The sequence below is a fragment of the Nicotiana sylvestris genome, chromosome 2 (assembly GCF_000393655.2).
Source record: "Nicotiana sylvestris chromosome 2, ASM39365v2, whole genome shotgun sequence".
Taxonomy (NCBI): Eukaryota; Viridiplantae; Streptophyta; class Magnoliopsida; order Solanales; family Solanaceae; genus Nicotiana; species Nicotiana sylvestris.
Window position 1 is genome coordinate 145,491,730 of NC_091058.1, and position 15,016 is coordinate 145,506,745.

The following is a 15,016-nucleotide window of genomic DNA, read 5'->3' on the forward strand; positions in this document are numbered from 1 at the left end:
TATTGATCTGGAGAAAGCGTACGATAAGGTTCCTAGGAAGGTCTTATGGAGCTGCTTAGAGGATAAAGGGGTCCCGAGTAACTATATTAGGGTGATTAAAGACATGTATGATGGAGCTAAGACTCGGGTTAGGACAGTAGGAGGCGACTCTGAACACTTTCCAGTTATTACGGGGTTGCACCAAGGGTCTGCGCTCAGCCCATTCCTATTTGCCCTGGTGATGGATGCACTGACTCATCATATTCAAGGGGAGGTTCCATGGTGCATGCTATTTGCTGATGACATTATTCTAATTGACGAGACAAGAGGCGGCGTCAACGAGAGGCTAGAGATTTGGAGACATGCTCTTGAGTCTAAAGGTTTCAAGTTGAGTAGGACGAAGACGGAATACCTCGAGTGCAAATTTGGAGTTGAGCCGACGGAAGCGGGAGTTGAAGTGAGGCTTGACTCTCAAGTCATTCCCAAGAGAGGTAGTTTCAAGTACCTTGGATCGGTTATTCAGGGGATCGGGGAGATTGACGAGGATGTCACACACCGTATAGGGGTGGGGTGGATGAAGTGGAGGTTAGCGTCGGGAGTCTTGTGTGACAAGAAAGTGCCACCGTTACTAAAAGGTAAGTTTTATAGAGCAGTGGTTAGGCCTGCCATGTTGTATGGAACTGAATGTTGGCCGGTAAAGAACTCACACATCCAGAAGATGAAAGTAGCAGAGATGAGGATGTTGAGGTGGATGTGCGGGCATACAAGGATGGATAAGATTAGGAATGAAGATATTCGAGAGAAGGTGGGCGTGGCCCCCATGGAGGACAAGATGCGGGAAGTAAGACTCAGATGGTTCGGGCACATTCAGAGGAGGAGCACTGATGCACCGGTGAGGAGGTGTGAGCGACTGGCTGTAGTGGGCATGCAGAGAGATAGATGAAGACCTAAGAAGTATTGGGGAAAGGTGATCAGACAGGACATGGCGCGACTTAGGATTACTGAGGACATGACCCTTGATAGGGAATTATGGAGGTCGAGCATTAAGGTTGTAGGTTAGGGGAGAGTGTGAATATTTTTACAGCACAATAGAGTGAGACTATCCAGTTAGGAGTTAGACTAGGAATGTCATTGGTCGTCTATTGACGCAGGGCTTTACTTTCTAGTTGTATTATACCAGCCATCTATTTCGTATTTCGTATACTGTATTTCATATTTCATATCTCTTATATATTGTTGTTATTTTTGATACGCATTTTTATGGTACTAATATATCATCTCCTATTGCTTTTTGAGCCGAGGGTCTCCTGGAAACAGCCTCTCTACCCTTCGGGGTAGGGGTAACGTCTGCGTACATATTACCCTCCCCAGACCCCACTTGTGGGATTATACTGAGTCGTTGTTGTTGTTGTTGTATTGTATGTCATGTCTTCTTCTTATTCTTTTTCCAGTTTCAATCTGAAATTCAGCCAAAATCAAGTATATTCTTCACCAAGCACCCTCAAAATTGAGATATGAACTCCAAACAATATACTCAATTGTTTGCAACAACACCCAATCCAAACAAATAATGGTTTTTGAAAACCCAAATTCGAATTCAAAGCTTCAAAACTTTTTAATGACTGTCAATGGTGGAGAGTCAAACACCTTCAAAATTTATTGATTGAGAATTTCAATTTGAATACCAATTGTGCAACATGAAAGTAAATTGATAAATTAAAACGATTGAAATCCATTGATGAATTCCACTAAAACTCTATACAACAAAAATCATAAAAAAATAGAGAATATCAAATGAAGAAAAATTGAAAAAAAAAACAGAGAAGGGGAGTAGAGTGACGAAAACAGAGACAGAGACAGAGACTGAGACAGAGAGAGATGGAGAGAGAGACGAAGAGAGAGAGAGAGAGAGTGGGAAAGTATAAAGGCATAAGGAAATAGTTTATATTTCTTTCAATTCCTAATATAAAGGGATACTCATTTAAAACTTATTTGTATATAATTGGTAAATTGTATATGACCATGTAATTAAATTGAAACTCGAGTATGGAGGGTAATAAAGTTTCAAATAGTGTATAAGAAGGTAAAAAGAGACAAAAAAAATCTACACCTTACTCTTAATCCATGGATATTTGTCACGACCCCAGTTCGCCCTCTGTGAACTATCGTGGCGGCACCTAGTCTCTACGACTAGGTAAGCCTAACAAATTGCGAAAAACAAAAATAATAGAATAAAACTAACCATAAACTACAGAAATAACATAACAAAGCGTTTAAGATGCCGCTCGGCATATACAATACAAACTCTTGAAACTGAAACAACATTTCCCAAGACCCGGAATCTCATGAAATCCCAAGCTTTTGAATGTCTACAAGTATCTAACTCCAGAGTGTCTAAACAAAAGAAGATACAGAAGGGCTAATACTTTAAGAGTGAATAGAAAGGGACTCCTCGGTCCGCGGACGCGGCAGATATACCTTGAAGTCTCTCAAAAATTGCCTCGCATCTAGGGTGGTAGGGCTGAGTCGAAGTACCTGGATCTGCACATGCAAAAAAAATGCGCAGAAAGGGCATGAGTACACCACATTACTCAGTTAGTGCCAAGCTTAACCTCGGTCGGGACCCTACTGAGGTTAAATGAAATACAAGATATAAAAGTATAGAATACGACAACATAATCTTAAGTGCAATAGTAAAAGTAACACAGGAGAGAAAGAACAACAACAACTACCATAGAGACAAATAATCACAGAAGGAATACAGATCAACATAGATATAACAACCGGGGCTCCCAGGATACCATCCTGTAGTCCCAAATATAAATATCCAGTGGATCTCCCGGGTGTCGTCCGATAGTCCAACTCATAGTGCGTGGGGATCTCCCGGAATACCGATCCGTAGTCCCAAATGTAAATACTCAGTACTGGAGGAATCTACCGGGTGCAGTCCCGTAGTTTCAATATAAAAGTGCAGGAGGATCTCCCGGAATACCAATCCATAGTCCCAAAGTAAACATGCAGGGGGGATCTCCCGGGATACCGTCCCGTAGTGCCAAAGTAAACACACAACAACAACAGGAAGAATACACAATTCAATTCCAATTCCATACCAAGGTAAAAACAGGTATTCCTAGCCTAGCATGCTGCACATAATCCAAATGAGACAGTTTGAGCAATTAAAGCAATTAAGTCCATTAGACATGCTTCCCTAAGCTAACAACAAGCTTAAATTGCAAGTAGTATAAACAGGAAAAGAAACAAAATTATAGTTACTTAATGAAAACTGGATTTTCAATAATTAGCACAAGTACACACTCGTCACCTAACATACAAGGCATTTCAAATATCAATAATACCAAATCCTAAGGGGAGTTTCCCCCACAAAGGTTAGGCAAGCCACTTACCTCGAACCAGCTCAAAATCAACCCGAAACCACGCTCTTGCCACGAGTACTCAACTCCAAATGACCCAAATCTATTTAAATCAATTGCATAATGTAAATATAACTTCAAGTAACTAATTCCACTAATTAATTCTAAGCTACTACGCGAAATTAGGAAAAATGACCAAAATGCCCCTCGAGTCCACGTCTCGGAATCGGGTAAAATTTACAAATTCAGAAACCTCATACTCTCACGAGTTCATTTATACAAAAATTATTCCAATACGACATCAAAATCTGGATCAAAACCCCAAAATTAAGCCTAAGAACTTTCCTCCACTTTTCCTCAATTTTCATCCCAAATCCGAAATTAGATGGCAAAACTAAGATTAGATTATAGGAATATAACTAGAAAGGGATTAGGAATTATTACCCACTAATTTCTTCTTCAAAATTCTCTTAAAATCGCTCTCTCTCGAGTTCCAAATCGATTTTCTAACTTTTGATTTCAAACCCTCAAAATGTCTTGTTTTCTGCCCAACAAATCGTCTTCTGCGGCCAAGGGACCGCACCTGCGGTCCTGCTTCTGCGGAAATTTAACCGCATATGTGATAATTCATTAATTTCTCATTTCTGCACCTGCGACCACTTTACCGCATCTGCGGTCACGCGGGTGCGTGGACACTTTTGCACCTGCAGCTTCTAGCCTTTCCTCATCTGGCCACATCTACGGTCTCCCAGCCACTTCTGCGGCTCCGCACCTGCTGTCCCCAAATCCGCAGGGGCGGTTATGACAGCAATCCAGCAGCTTCAGCTACACACTCTAACTCTCAACTTCCCGTCAACCATCCGAAATCATCCTGAGGCCTCCGGGACCTTAACCAAAAGCTCGAACAAGTCATATACCAATATTCAAACTTATACAAATCTGCAAAAAAACACCACAAACAACATCGAATCAACCAATTTACCTCGGATTCAAGCCTAAGAACTCCAAAAACTCTCAAATTACGTTTTCGATCAAAAAATCTATCAACCCTCGTCCCAATGACCTGAAATTTTGCACACACGTCACATTCAACACTACGGAGCTTTTTCAACTTCCAGAATCCCATTCCGACCCTTAAATCAAAATCTCACTATCAAACCAGAAACTTATAAAAATTCAACTTTTGGCATTTCAAGCCTAAATAAGCTACAGACCTCCAAAACACAATCCAAATACACCCCTAAGCTCAAAATCACGCAACGGAGCTAACAGAACTAACAAAATTTGATTCCGAGGCCGTCTTCACACTGCTCCGACTACGATCCAAGTTCTAAAACTTAAACTCTCATTTAGGGACTAAGTGTCCCAAAACTCTCCGAAACTCCAAATAAATCCTTCCGTCAACTCACAATAGCAGAAACAGACACGGGGAATGCAGTTAACAAGGGATCGAGGCATTAATTCTTAAAACGACCAGCCGGGTCGTTACAATATTGAACGGACTTTTGGTTGACCCAATAAAATCAAACCCAAATAGACTTAAGTAAAATCCAAAGAAGTATGATTATCTTTTATCAAGAAATTTATCTTTTTAAATTTATCGCTTATTTATATATTTATTTCATCTAAAAACTAAAATTGTTAACTAGCCTTTTTGTTACGAGCCTAGAATTTTTGTCTGCTCATATACTATGTTGATGTTTACCCGTAAAATGGTACAGTTGGATTTATACGTGGTTTCTAGACAAGTGAATTAATTTGTCACGACCCAAATTCCCTATTAGGCCATGAAGGCGCCCAATACCGTTGTTATTCAAGCCAATACTAATCAAATAGTAAATCCTCATATATGTAGTTGGTAAGAGATAACTTCCATTATAGATTTAAGAAATTTATAGTTTTAATGACTTAAGCATATTTAAATGAAAGAAATAAATGCAAATCTCAATAATGAAGAAAAGCCAAAACATCATAATTCTACTAATATGTGTTCCAAGACTTGGTGTCACAAGTGTGTGGGCAATATAGTAGAATATACAAAACCATACTATCCTACTATTTGGAAAAGAAATAGACAGGAGTATAAAGACAAAGGAGAGACTCCAGCTGCTGCAAATCGGCTGGAAAGGGCAACTCAACGGAAAGTCTCGAGCTGAGAGGTCCACTTTATGCACCGGATTAATGGCTATATGCACCTGCCTCAAAGCCTGTACAATCAAGTATAGAAGCGTAGTATGAGTACATATGAATATGTACCCGGTAAGTATCTCGCCTAACCTCGCAGAAGTAGTGATGAAGGGTCGACTCCGACACTTACTAGGCCAGCAAATATAATAATATGAAGTTCAATATATTTAATTCACAGTGTATGTAGATAATAACAAGCTTAAACAAGAATAATTATTGAAAATCCTTTCATCCAATTAATAAAACTAAGAACTTTCCTCATTTAAATTAGTAACCTTTCCAGCAATAAGTCATACGAATTATAAGGGTTCCGGTTCTATAATCACATGCAAATACCATCGAGGACGATCAGCCCGATCCAACATAAAAGTAAAATATGCACTGCCGAGAGTCGAACGGAACGAACCATAGATGCATCTATTCACCCCCACTCGCGAATCATACATGCGACACGGTAAAAGCATAACCCGCCTCGCGAATCATACGTGCAACGTGGTAAACATAATTTTCATCATTTAAAACACAACACTTCTTTAATTCCCTTTTATAAAAAATGAATACAATTCACTTGAAGCCTGTAAATCCTTAGATTTCCTTCAACTTACTTCCTTTCATACCATTAGCATATATAAGCAATTAATAGCAGCCACGAAGCATGATGTGAACCTAGAACTACCTGGACATAACAAGAATAGTAGCTACATACGGACTCTCGTCACCTCGTGTGCACGTAGCCCCCACAATTAATCATATATTAATTAAGTTCACCTATGGGGACATCCCCCTACAAGGTTAGAAAAGAGACTTACATCGTTTCGAGCTTGCTTCCAACTCAAGAATGCATCCAAACTCTCAAACTGGAGCCGCACAATCTGAAACTATTCAAATAGTGTAAAAGTCCATCATTATAGGTTTACAAATTCATATTCTAGTTATTAAAGCGATTATGCAACCCCAAGGGCAATGTTCCTAAAATTCAACCCCAGGCTCACATGCCTAGATTCCGGAAATTTTCGAAGGAAGTTGTTACCCATAACCTAAGGAAGTTCTAGTTAAATTTTGTTTTTATCAAAACCCTAGGTTTTACTCTAATTTCATAATTTTCACTAATCTTTACATGTTAATCTACCCAAAATTCAAGTATTTAACTCACATAAGGTAGGGATCACTTACCTCTAAGAGCTTGGTGAAAATCCTCTCTCAAGAGCTCTAAAATTGCCCAACCTTTGAGTGGAAATGAGCCAAAACTGGCTAACACCTGTAATAAATGAAGGTCACTGCCTTAAGTGATTTCCGCATCTGCGATCCTGGGCCGCACCTGCGCCCACTGCATCTGGGGATAAGAGTCCGCTTCTGTGGAAATTCCACTGGTCGGCTGGGCCGCTTTTGCAGGAAGCAAATCACTTCTACGGCTCTGTTTCTGTGAAAGGTAAGCTGCTTTTATGGCTCCTGTGCTGGCCACCCTTGGCTGCATCTACGATTGAACGACCACTTCTGCGGTCTCGCTCCTGCGGCTGGCCAACCGCATGTGCATTTATGATAGCAACCTGGAGCTTCAGCTCCTTCCAAGATTCCTAACTCAACTCGAGCCTCGCCTGGTTGACGCTCGGGGCCCCGCCCGAACATACCTACAAGTTTGAAATGATAAAACAGACTCGCTTGAACCCTTGGAATGCCTGAAACAACGCTAAATCCAAGAATCACCCCCTAAAACAAATTAAATCAAACTTATGAACTTCAAGTTCTTCAATCTATTTCCAATATGACGAAGCATACTTATACTACTCAGATTGGCACCAAAGTTTGTGTGCAAGTCTTAAATGACATTACGAATCTATTTTCGATCTTAAAATTCTGTTCGGACCTCGGTAACACAAAATCCTGCACCAAACCAAATTTAAAGACTTCAAAATCCTTAAGGAATCAACTTTCACTATTAGGCGTCAAAACGCTCCCGGGTCATCCAAAACCCGATCCGGACATACGCCCAAGTCTGAAATCATCATACAAACATGCTGGAATCGTCAAATTTGGATTCCGAGGTCGTTTACTCAAAATGTTGACCGAAGTCAAACTTGACCTTTTAAGCCAACCTTAAGGAACCAAGTGTTCCGAGTTCAACCCAAACTCTTTCAAATCTCGAACCAACAATCCCCGCAAGTCATAAATAAGTTAAAGCAAGTATAGGAAGTCTTATTCAGGGGAACGAGGTTCTAGAAAGCAAAATGACTGGTCGGGTCGTTACATAATTTGATCCTGAAATAATGAAATAATTGAAGAAATATGTAACACTTAGCCTTGATATGAAGACGATAAAGCAGAAGTAATGATTCCGGTAACGAGGCCTTCGGGCGCAACAGTAATAAGAACAAAAAGTAAGAAGATAAAGTTTTATGGAGCTTTGAATAGATTAGAGTATCAGTTTGCCAGAAAATTCGTCCCTTTACAGTGATAACAAAATTCACTATTTATAGCTACGTATAGGGAACAAGGTCCTAGGATCATGCCCTTTTTTTAATGTCAATTATGAGGGCCATTGGTGAAGGTGTAACGGTGAGCATAAATGATAAATTTTTTGTAACGGGCAGTGCACTCAATGCTATGGAATATTCTTTATTAATACCACTGGACAAAGGGTATTTATTGCCTCTTTATGAGTGTCGTTCCTTCCGGTAACAAACGAGATAATTGCCTTCGATTATGACTATCCCTCGCCTTAGGTTCCACGTGTCATTCTTTTAAGCGGTCATCTGGCGTAGCATATTTTACCGTATACAGATAGTCCTCCTACTTTCTGGTGGCATACCTTTGTATCATCGTGAAGTTGGTAGAAATACACTTTTTGGCGGGAACTACTATGATTCCTTCTGAAAAGCTTCTGACGGTTGATTAGATGCACGTCTCTCTATCTTAATGCTCCGAACACATGTCATCCCACGATTCAGCATAGCATTTGCTGATTATCGAGGTAATCATGGTCACGAATTTAGCCGCATAAACCTTTATTTATACACATCAATCTTCTTTACTTATACTTCATAACTCTCCAAACTTCCCAAAACTTTCTTTATTGTTCTTCAACCTTTCATTAACTTCCTTCAAACAAATTTTTTTTCCTTTATCCAAAACATATGATGGCTTCTTCTTCAAAGAACACTAGTTCTTCAAAGAGCAAGAGCAAAGCCGAGGATGCTGCTCCTCCAACAGTGGGTTCCATCATCCCTAGAAATCTTGTTATAACAAAAGACTTTGAAGGGAAATTCCCTTCAGCTAACCCTCGCACGTGGGCTGTTGGCAAATACCCTTCTTCCATCCGTCCTTCCAGTATTTTTGTTATGAAGGAAGATTGCTGCTGTCATGATTTGAACATTGTTGTTCCTGATCTAACATAGCGAGTAACCCTACCCAAGGAGGGTTTTACATACTTTTACACGTATCCCTTTACTTTGGGAGAGTTTTCTTTGAGTGGAGAGCTTGAATCCGTTATTTCGGAGTTTTGCCTTCGCTACCAAGTGTGTTTGGCACAAGTAAGTCCTTCTGTGTGGAGGACGATTGCTAGTCTTTGGTGCTTGTGCCAAGAGACGGGAGAGGAACTATCTTTAGCTCATGTAATGAATCTCTATTCCCTCAAAGTCTTCTGCAGGGGAATGATAAATTTCAGCAAACACGACCACCATGCTTTATTATCAAGCATAAATGATGACAACGATCGTGGGCGGATGGAATGGTTTGTTGCAGTTGCCAACAATGATATCATTCTGACAATGACTTCATTCTTTCCGGGATCATGGAACCGCACTCGTAAGTCCCTTGTTTAATATTCCTTTCATTAGAAATTTTTTCATACTCGTATTCTTCCTCCGTCCTTCATCTGTTTCAGCAATTCGGTGGGTTCTACCAAGGGTTGAAGGCTTTGACCGTGGATCGAGAAAATCGTGGACGTCACTACGCTTGAAACACACAGGTGGAAAGAACCGGCCCTCAAATATGGGGCCAAAAATCATGGTAAATTTGACTCATCTCTTTTTTGCTTTTTATGGGAGAAAATTGATTGATCCTTTCTTTTCTCCCTTTTTTTAAAATCAGGTCTACCCGCGGGCTCGGTTGTCGTCCCTGAGGAGGATGTTTTGGTTGACCCTGCTAATGCGGTGAGGCTGCTTAAGGAGGATCTTACTCTAACATATGTCTTTGGGCTTGCTTCGGGTACAAGTGTTTCATTACGGAGTCCCCATCTAGAGAACAAGGAACCAAAAAGAATGTGTTCCTCTGCGGCCGGGGAAAATAATAAGAGGCCGAAGACTATTTCCCCTGAGTCGTCTCCGGAAGTTGTTGTGTCATGACCCGAATTTCGCACCTTCGGAAGTCGTGATGGTTCCTACTAGTGAAATCTAGGCAAGCCGACCATTTGCACAATTTACCTTTTCCCATTTTAATTCTTTAACAAGTATGAATCAACAGTTATAAACAACGGAAATTTAAAGCAAGCGAAAGAAATTAATAAACCATTTGAATATGTGTCCAATACAACACCTTAAGCAAAAATCTACCCAGAATTGGTGTTATGCTTCACAGACAGTCTAGGATTACTACAAACAAGGTCTGAAAGATAAATAATACAATGTTTCGGAAATATGTAAAAGAAACAGGATAAAGGGATAGAGGGAGATGCCAGGACCTACAGACGCCTACAGGACTACTTCAGAATCTCCGACTGGACTGAAGGCAGCTACCCAAGCTAAGGTCCGAATGCTACTGCTCCGGGATCTGCACACAGTGCAGAGTGTAGTATCAGCACAACCGACCCCATAAGCTGGTAAGTGCCTAGCCTAACCCCGACGAAGTAGTAACGAGACTAGGACCAGACTACCAAATAAACCTATGCAGTTATATCATATACAACGAAAAATAAAACAAGAATATACAAATAAGGATGGGAGGGGGGCATGCTGTGGGGAAATATAATTTATCAATAGTAACTCACGAGAAAAGCATAAAAAACAATCTAAAATTTGCGGCAGAAAGAATAAGGAAAATCGTAACAAATCAATAACCGCTTTTATTATTTATTGTTGCGGTGCGCAACCTGATCCAAATCATAAAACACTGTTGTAGCGTGCAACCCAATCCATATCATCTATCACTGTTGCGGCGTGCAACCTGATCCAATTATAATGTTGTTGCGGCGTGCAACCCAATCCAAATATAATATTATTGCAGCGTGCAACCCGATCCAAATATAATATTGTTGCGGCGTGCAACCCGATCCAAATATAATGTTGTTGCGGTGTGCAAGCCGATCCCAATATACAATTCAACACCAATCACAAGAAAAGAGTCCCGGCAAGGGAATCGCCAATATAAGTAAATACGTCCCGACAAGAGAGTTAACTATAACCAATCTTGTTCCAACATTTAACTTCACAAAAGAAACCTCAACTAGCACCAATACTCAACCATAAGCAACTTCCACGAGAATACTCATAATTCTTGCCCAACATAGAAAGTCAACAACTTAGGCATTCGTAGTACTTATTAAGAACACAACGATTTCAATTTAAGACTCACGGTCATGCTTGACACCAACGTATAGATACTCGTCACCATGCCTATACGTCGTACTCAACAAATAACACATAGTAAATAGAACACAACTCCTGATCCCTCAAGCTAAGGTTAGACCAAACACTTACCTCGATGCCTCGAACACAATTCAAGTCTCAACTACAGCTTTACCTCTTGATTCCACCACCAATCTGCTCGTATCTAGTCACAAGTTACTTAATTACATCAATAAATACTAAATGAATCAATTCTAATGGATGAAATAACTTTTCTAAATTTTTTGCCAAAAGGTCAAAAATTGACCACGGGCCCACATGGTCAAAACCCGAGGTTCGAACCAAAACCCGATTACCCATTTCCCACGAACCCAAATATATAATTTATTTTGAAATCGAACCTCAAATCGAGGTCCAAATCCCCAAAATTTGAAAAACCTAGGTTCTACCCAAAACACCCAATTTCCCCCATGATAACCTTTGATTTGAGTTGAAATCATGTGAAAAGATGTTAAAGATTGAAGAAAATGAGTTAGAAATGACTTACAATCAATTAGGAAGAGAAGTTGTCTTTGAAAAATCGTCCAAGAGTGTTTTGGTTTTGAAAGAGTGTGAAAAATGGTTGAAATGCGTCTAAGTTATGAATTTACAGGTTGCAGGTATCGCAATTGCGACCAGGGTTCACAATTGCGAACCCAGAAGTCTGCTACTCTCACATTGTGACTTTGCGAAGTCACTTTTGCTAAAAAACGGTCGCATTTACGACACTGGGGAAATCCAGGCCACTTCGCAAATGCGATGGCCCTTTCGCATTTGCAACATCACTTTTGCGATGACTGCTGCGCATTCGCAACCTCAAGGCAGACCAGATCCCTTTCACATTTGCAGTGATTTTCTCGCATTTGCGAGCCAGGCTTCGCATTTCCTAAGTTAAAACTTCAACTCACCCGAGCCCTCGGGCTCAGCTGAAAAAACTACAATTTCCTAAGTTAAAATTCCACTCCGTGGCCTATCCAAAACTCACCCAAGCCCTCGGGGCTCCAAACCAAACATGCACACCAACCTAAAAACATCATACGGACTTGCTCGTGCATTCAAATCACCAAACTAACATCAACAACTATGAATTTAGCATCAAAATCATGAAATCACTTAAGAACATCAAATATTTTTCCAAATTTTCTCAAATAAGGTCCGATTCACGTCATCTCAAGTCCGTTTCTTACCAAACTTCACAGACTCAACTTAAATCACATATAAGACCTATACCAGGCTCCGAAACCAGAATATGGGCCCGATACCATAAAATTTCAAATACTTTTCATTTCCAAAAACTCATAAATATTCCAGAAAATAATTTTCTTCAAAAATTCATTTCTCGGACTTGGGACCTCAGAATTCGATTCCGGGCATATGCCCAAGTCCCATATTTTCCATCTAGGTTTGTTTACCCAAAATGTTGACCAAAGTCAACTTAAATTTATTTTAAAGGCAAAATTCATCATTTTTCACAAATTTTCACATAATGGCTTTCTGGCTACACGCCCGAACTGCGCACGCAAATCGAGGTGTGAGCGAAAGAGGTTTTTAAGGCCTCAGAACACAAAATTTTATTTCTAAAACAAGTGATGAAAAAGGTCATCACATTTTCCACCTCTAAAACAATTGTTCGTCCTCGAACGGACAGAAGAAGGAAGTACTGAGTTGAGGAAAAGATGGGGATAATGGCTCCGCATATTGAACTCAGACTCCCAGGTGGATGTCTCAACATGCTGACCTCTCCACTGAACACGAACAGAATGGAAACTCTTCGATCTCAACTGACGAACCTGCTGGTCTAGAATAGCTATCGGCTCCTACTCGTAGGACAAGTCCTTGTCCAACTGGACAATGCTAACATCTCACACGTGGGATGGATCGCCGTGATATTTCCGAAGCATGGACACATGAAACACTGGGTTCATGGCTGACACTCGAAGCAATACCCGCTCACCGACCATGAATGCCAAATCACGAACCTTATGGTCAGCATAACTCTTTTGCTTGGACTGAGCTGTACGGAGCCTATCCTGAATGATCCTGACTTTGTCTAAGGCATCCTGTACTAGATCCATACCCAACAACCGAGCCTCTCCCGGCTCAAACCATCCAACCGGCGACCGACACCGCCTACCATACAAAGCCTCATAAGGAGCCATCTAGATACTCGACTATTAGCTGTTGTTATAAGCAAACTATGCTAAAGGCAAAAACTGATCCCACAAACCTCCAAAGTCAATGACACAAGCTCGAAGCATATCCTCCAAAATCTGAATAGTCTGCTTGGACTTTCCGTCCGTCTAAGGATGAAACGCTGTGCTCGGCTCAACCCGTGTGCCCAACTCTCATTGAACTGCACTCCAAAAATGTGAGGTAAACTAGTACCTCGGTCCGAAATGATAGACACGGGCACACCATAAAGACGAACAATCTCCCGAATATAGATCTCAGCTAACCTCTCGGAAGATTAGTAGACTACCACATGAATGAAATGTGCTGACTTGGTCAGCCTATCAACAATAACCCACACTGCATCGAACTTCCTCTGAGTCCGTGGGAGTCCAACAATGAAGTCCATAGTGATCCGCTCCCACTTCCACTCGGGAAACTCAATCCTCTGAAACAAACCACCGGGCCTCTGATGCTCGTACTTAACCTGCCGATAGTTCAAACATCGAGACACATATACAATGATATCCTTCTTCATTCTTCTCCACCAATAATGCTGCAGTAGATCCTGATACATCTTCGAGGCGCCCGGATGAATTGAATACTGGGAACTATGGGCCTCCTCTAAAATCTACTCTCGAAGCCCATCCACATTTGGCACACAAACTCGACCCTGCAGCCTCAAAACTCCATCATCTCCTAAGATAACCTACTTGGCACCTCCGTGCTGCATCGTGTCTCTAAGAATACACAAATGAGGATTATCATACTGTCGATCTTGGACACGCTCCAATAAAGAAGAACAAGCGACTATGCAAGCTAACACACGACTGGGCTCAGAAATATCTAACCTCACGAACTGATTGGCCAAAGCCTGAACATCCAAAGCAAGCAGTCTCTTACCGACCGAAAAATAAGCAAGATTGCCCATACTGGCTGACTTCCTACTCAAAGCATCGGCCACCACAATGGCCTTTCCCGGATGATATAAGATGGTGATATCATAGTCTTTCAACAGCTCCAACCACCTTTTTTGCCTCAAATTTAGCTCCTTCTGCTTGAACAAGTACTGCAGACTCTTGTGATCCGTGAACACCTCACATGCCATGCCATACAGATAATGCCTCCAAATCTTCAACGCGTGAACAATGGATGCTAACTCCAAATCATGAACCAGATAGTTCTTCTCATGAATCATCAACTACTACAAAGCATATGCAATGACCTTGCCATCCTGCATCAACACCGCACTAAGTCCAATACGAGATGCATCCCAATAAACTATATATGGCCCTGGACCTTTGGGAAAAACCAACACCGGTGCCATATTCAGAGATGTCTTGAGCTTCTGAAGCTCGCCTCACACTCATCCGACCACCTGAACTGGGCACCCTTCTAGGTCAACCTGGTCATCGAGGCTGCAATTGATGAAGTCCCCTCCACAAACCAACGATAATAGCCTGCCAATCCCAAGAAACTCCAGATCTCTGTAGTTGATGCTGGTTTAGGCCAGTTCTTGACTGCCTCAATCTTCTTCGAATCAACCTAAATACCCTCTGCTGATACAACATGACCCAGGAATGCAACTGAACTCAACCAGAACTCGCACTTCGAAAACTTGGCATACAACTGACTATCTCTCAAAGTCTAAAGGACCACTCTTAGGTGCTGCTCATGCTCTTCCTGGCTGTGGGAATAGATCAAAATATCATC